A 6000-nucleotide genomic window follows, 5' to 3' on the forward strand; every position below is an offset into this window, starting at 1 on the left:
ATTGTTTCATGGCTACAATAGATCTGAGAGACGCATATTACCATATACCCATTCATCCAGATCACCAGAGATTCCTCAGAGTAGCTGTGAATGTGACGGGATCGGTGCTTCACTACCAGTATACGGCCATGCCCTTTGGTATCTCACAGGCCCCTAGGGTTTTTACCAAGGTCATGGCGGAAGTTATGGCCCACATCAGAGAAAGGGACATTATCATAATCCCATACCTTGATGACTTTCTGATAGTTGGTGATTCTATTCCATCTGTAACATCAGATATTGTAGTAATAGAGGAGGTGTTCTCCAAGCTTGGTTGGGAAATAAACGAAGAAAAGTCTAATAAGACCCCATCTCAACGTTGCAAGTTTTTGGGGATCTGCCTAGATTCAGTATCCCAACGATCCTTTTTGCCCGAAAATAAAATAACTTTAGTCATCCAGAAGGTCCAAGAGCTTATAGATCACCCAGAGGTTTCGATCAGAGGAGCTATGTCTTTACTAGGCCTTCTCACCTCCTGCATACCTGCAGTTCAGTGGGGTCAATACCATTCGAGAACATTACAATCACAAATATTAGAGATCTGGAGCAGACAAAAGGACAATCTAGACGATTTATTTGTTTTATCTCCACAGACTATCAGGTCCCTAGCCTGGTGGATAAAGAAGGACAACTTAAACAAGGGGCTGCCATGGAACATTCAAGTCCGTACGGATGGGGGGCCCACTCAGACTCCTTGGTGCTCCAGGGGGCATGGAACCCAGAGCATTCTTGGGACTCTCAGAACATCAGAGAGCTAAGGGCAATATTTCTGGCGTTAACACAGTCCCTTCCTGTAATTCAGGGAAGAAATGTAAGAATCCTCACGGACAATGCCACGGCAGTGGCATACTTAAACCACCAGGGGGGCACCAGGTCAGTAGAACTGATGAGAATTTCTCATTTCATTTTCAAGCTAGCGGAGCTTCACCTTCTCTCCCTGTCAGCCCTGCATCTCAGGGGGGTGGACAATTACACAGCAGACTTCCTAAGCCGACACCAACTTCATCAAGGGTAGTGGGAATTAAATCAGGAGGTATTCCATCAAATATGCCAGCTATGGGGCCCCCCACAAATAGACCTCTTTGCCTCCCGACAGAACAGAAAGATCAGAGCCTTCTATTCCCTATGCCAGTCGGACAGGCCGTTGGCTCTAGACGCTCTAGCACAATCATGGCAAACAGGCCTTCTGTACGCCTTCCCTCCCATACGGCTGCTGCCCCGAGTCATCAGGAAGATCAGACAGGACAGGGCGCAGGTTATACTGATTGCACCATTTTGGCCCAGGAGGGTGTGGTTCACCTGGCTACGCAAGATGTCACTAGCGGATCCCTGGATTCTACCAGAGCGAATAGATCTCCTGAACCAGGGCCCAGTATACCATCCAGGAGTAAAGAACCTCCATCTGACAGCATGGCTTTTGAGAGGCAATTATTAAGAGACCGGGGACTCTCAGAGGAAGTAATATCGACTTTGCTTGCCAGCAGAAAGAGGGTCACTTCGGAGATTTACTTCAGAATATGGAAAACCTTTCTCCGTTTTGTGGGTCACCCTGTCAATGTCCTAGAACCACCCAATATGCCTCTGATTTTGAACTTTCTCCAAGAAGGTCTCAATAAATATCTTAGACCCAGCAGTATTAAAGTACAAGTCTCTGCCCTCAGTGCCCTATATGAAGTTAGACTGGCAGAACATCCTTGGATCAAGCGTTTTATTAAGGCGGCAATGAGACTTCACCCTTCCATAAAAACCAAACTTCCACCATGGGATCTAAATCTGGTTCTCTCAGGATTAACATCAACCCCATTTGAGCCAATATCAGAAATCCACATCAAGTTCCTTTCTTGGAAGGTGGCTTTTCTCTTAGCAATTACTTCTGCTAGAAGGGTGGGAGAAATCAGAGCCTTCTCCATTACTCAGCCTTACATGATTATCCGAGACGATAGAATCACTCTCTCCCCTGATCCGGCCTTCCTTCCTAAAGTTGTATCGGATTTTCATAGATCCCAAGAGGTTATACTACCATCTTTTTGCGTAAATCCATCTAATGATAGAGAAGCATCATTTCATTGTTTAGATGTTAGACGAGCTATAATACACTATCTCGAGGTCACCAAGGACTGGAGGATAGATAACAACATCTTAATAACTTTCCAAGGGAAGAATAAGGGCAGGGCTGCCACCTCACAGACAATATCAAGGTGGATTAAACAAGCCATTAAAGAATGCTATAGAGTCAGTGGTAGAGAACTTCCTAACTCCATAACCGCACACTCTACTAGATCTGTATCTACCTCGTGGGCAAAGAGGGCTGCAGTCTCAATAGAGGACATATGTAGAGCAGCTACCAGGAGTTCCCCGCATACATTTTTTAGACACTACAGGTTACAACTCTCTCCTTCGGAGGACCTTAGATTTGGTCGTAGGGTCCTACAGGCAGTGGTCCCCCCCTAGGCGAGTATTCCTAGTCTAGTCTCCAGGGGTGCCGTCATAGGGCGAGAGGAGAAAATATAAAATTACTAACCGGTAATTTCTTTTCTTTGAGCCTATGACGGCACCCCGCCTAAACCCACCCATAAATGACATAACATAGTTAAGTTTATTGATTATATGTATATATATATATATAGATATAGAGGAAAGAAGATATTTCTTCTTTAATTCAACACTTAAGAATTAAATTTCATAGCACATGTTACACTTGTTGCCCTGTGTCTTTTCTACATGTGTGTTTGTTAAGCCTTCGCTCCTAGGTTCTTGCTGACAGACTGGCGTGTGTGGGGCGATGAGCTTCTTTTAAAGGTCCAGTGGTCCTGTTTCCTGTCCAATGGGAGGAGGTAGTCCTCTCCAGGGGTGCCGTCATAGGCTCAAAGAAAAGAAATTACCGGTTAGTAATTTTATATTTTTCGGATCATTCTCTGTAAACCCTAGAGATGGTTGTGCGTGAAAATCCCAGTAGATCAGCAGTTTCTGAAATACTCAGACCAGCCCTTCTGGCACCAACAACCATGCCACCTTCAAAGGCCTCAAATCACCTTTCTTCCCCATACTGATGCTCGGTTTGAACTGCAGGAGATTGTCTTGACCATGTCTACATGCCTAAATGCACTGAGTTGCCACTATGTAATTGGCTGATTAGAAATTAAAGGGAACCATTCACCCCGTGGCCCCTGGCAGAAACTGACATACAGTGACATAAAGGTCAATATACTTACCACATCGCTCCCGGTCCCGTCCCGAATCCCATTGTTGACACGGAGAAATCGACGATTCTTCTTCTCGCGCCCATTATGGTAATGAGCGCCGCCGGGTCCGAAGTCCAGCCTTCTCCCCGCCTCCGACACTTGATTGACGCCAGGTCCTCTTCCTCCTCGTCTTCTTTCTTCTCGCCGGATCCCGCGCAGGCGCCGTGACAGTCGTTTTCGGCGCATGCGCAGTTCACAATTAAAGCCGCTCCGCAGCTTCACTGTTTACTGCGCGTGCGCCGATTGGCTCGAACACGTATCCTGTTTACCGCGCAGGCGCAGAAGAGGTGACGAGACCATCGCATCGAATTCGTCAAAAGACTGAAGACGTCAATCAAGTTCCAGGAGGCGTGGATGGGCGGCAACGAGAATAGGACCTCATGAATAAGTTGGACTCGTCCGTCGTTTCCTATGGACGTTGGACTCCTCTCATCTCATTACCATAATGGGCGGGAGAGGAAGAATCGGCAATTTCTCCGTGTCAACAACGGGATCCGGGACAGGACCGGGAGCGATGTGGTAAGTATATTGACCTTTATGTCACTGTATGTCAGTTTCTGCCGGGGGCCACGGGGTGAATGGTTCCCTTTAAGTGGTAACATGCAGTTGGACAGGTGTACCTAATAAAGTGGCCGGTGAGTGTATATATATATATATATCACAAAGGAAATCCTGTAGCACTCCGATTCAGTGATGAATTCCAAAGATTTATTCCATAAACAAAGCTTTATACGAGGCAAGGTTTCTTAAGCATAAGTGCAGAGAGCTGACAGGTGGTATATATAGCGGAGTGACATCATAATCAAATACAAAGCGTCACAGCATCCATAAAAGTCAACGCATTCTGCCTGTCAGTGTCCTCATGGTGGATATCATTACAGGGTGATAGCAGCTGATGTGTATATGTGTGTGTGTGTGTGTGTGTATATATATATATATATATATATATATATATATATAAATAAATACAATATATAATGAGGTGGGCATGAGTACCAGCCACCACGCTGCAGGGGCCCAGGTGTATAGACGAAGCATATCCCTAGGGGGCCATTCACACCTCATAGACACAAGCTTAACCCAGTGTACGCAGGGGTCTGACCAGACTCAGTACTGGGATTGGTAAGAGCCCTCAGTCCTCCTGGGAATAGTCAGTTAACCCTTCAGGGTCCCAGCTGCAAGGTGGTAGCATAGGGTCCCATCGGGATCTCCATGCCAAGATCACAGCGAGGCATCCCTGTGTGTAATGCTCACCTGTTAAGGGAGTGTTCACACCAGGCGTAGTTACAATCAACCCGGGCACATACCCAACCCATCCAGAGTGGATACAGCTCACATATGCGCAAGGGTGGATGTGGGTCCACATCTAGCCCATAGCGGAGGCGTAAGTGACTGATGACTATAAAGTTATGGTGGTGGACACTGGTATTCTGTTGTGATGCCAGTACCGGTTGGGCACACAGGTATGCTGGCACACCTGCTTTTATTTTGAGTGGGCTGGCTATACCTTTTTTCCCTGTGGACAGTTACCTTCCGGGCTGTTTGGGGGTCCCTTGGGCAATTATCACGGTGGTCCGGAGTGGAGTAGTGACCCACCTGGACTATTGGCACTGCCACCAACAAAAAGGGGAGATAACCCAAGGAGTGTGTGATTACTGTGTTGGTGCTTGGTGAAAAGCCACAGAGTCTCGTTAAAATAAATATACTCTTGTTTACTGTGAAGATACTTGATACAGAAGAATACAATATACTTTTGTCTTGTTTCAAGTCTGAAAGTAACTTATCAAGGACAGATCTGTAATGAGAGTGAAGAGGGTGATACAGCCGTTCTGGCTGGGTTGCGTGCTGAGAGGTAGAAGAGGTTCAGAGGAGTAGAGAGGAGGATGTCTAAAGAGTCCCAACCCAAGTAGTACTCTGCCGTAACTTTAGAGGTAGAATACTTGAAAGCAAAGAGAATACTTGTTGTTTTTTGACTCTTTGGTCTTCCCACAAACTGTTGCCCTCACGGGTGACACGAGCCCCAGACCTTGTTACCTGGGATCAGCAGAGTGGTCAGAGTTCTCTGATTACACCTGCGCTGCGAGATAGAGTACTTTGGCTTTTAGCAACTTTACTCTATCCGGATCAGTTCCTTTACTTCTTGTAGATAATGTCCTGCACTGTGTTCCTCTTGTCCACAGCGTGGGTTGGAGTGATCCCTGACTTGTCCTGTCTAGTAGTGACTTAACACTGCATAGTGTGTAATAAGGTTGCTTGAGGGAAAGCTGAGTCTGTCTTGCGTCCTTCCTCTACAGACTCCAAAGCAAAAGACTCTCACACTTCCTCTAACCATGTGACTTCCTTCCTACAGCATGTGTAAACTGTGCTGTGAGTGTTTGAGGAGTGCGTGTAAGATGTAAAGAGAAGAGTGATAGGTTAGCGGAAGAAAGAAGTCTCATTGGTGTACAGATCCATGTGGTACATAAGAAAAACAATAACCCTTTAGTTCCTACAGCTGTGCAATATCTAGGTACAAATACTTATAACAACGACATCTAGTGGTAAAACTTTGGTACTGCTACATTACTACTTACACTTTTGTGAAGTGTGTAACCAATAGTAACACCCGTGGTGGGACACCACAGTTAACCCTTTAGGGTCCCGGCTGCGGAGAAGGAGGGAAGATGTCGGTCCATACCTACTCCGTAGCCTAGGCAATTGTCATCATCTCTTTAAACAG

Source organism: Dendropsophus ebraccatus, chromosome 13 (assembly GCF_027789765.1).
Source record: "Dendropsophus ebraccatus isolate aDenEbr1 chromosome 13, aDenEbr1.pat, whole genome shotgun sequence".
Taxonomy (NCBI): domain Eukaryota; kingdom Metazoa; phylum Chordata; class Amphibia; order Anura; family Hylidae; genus Dendropsophus; species Dendropsophus ebraccatus.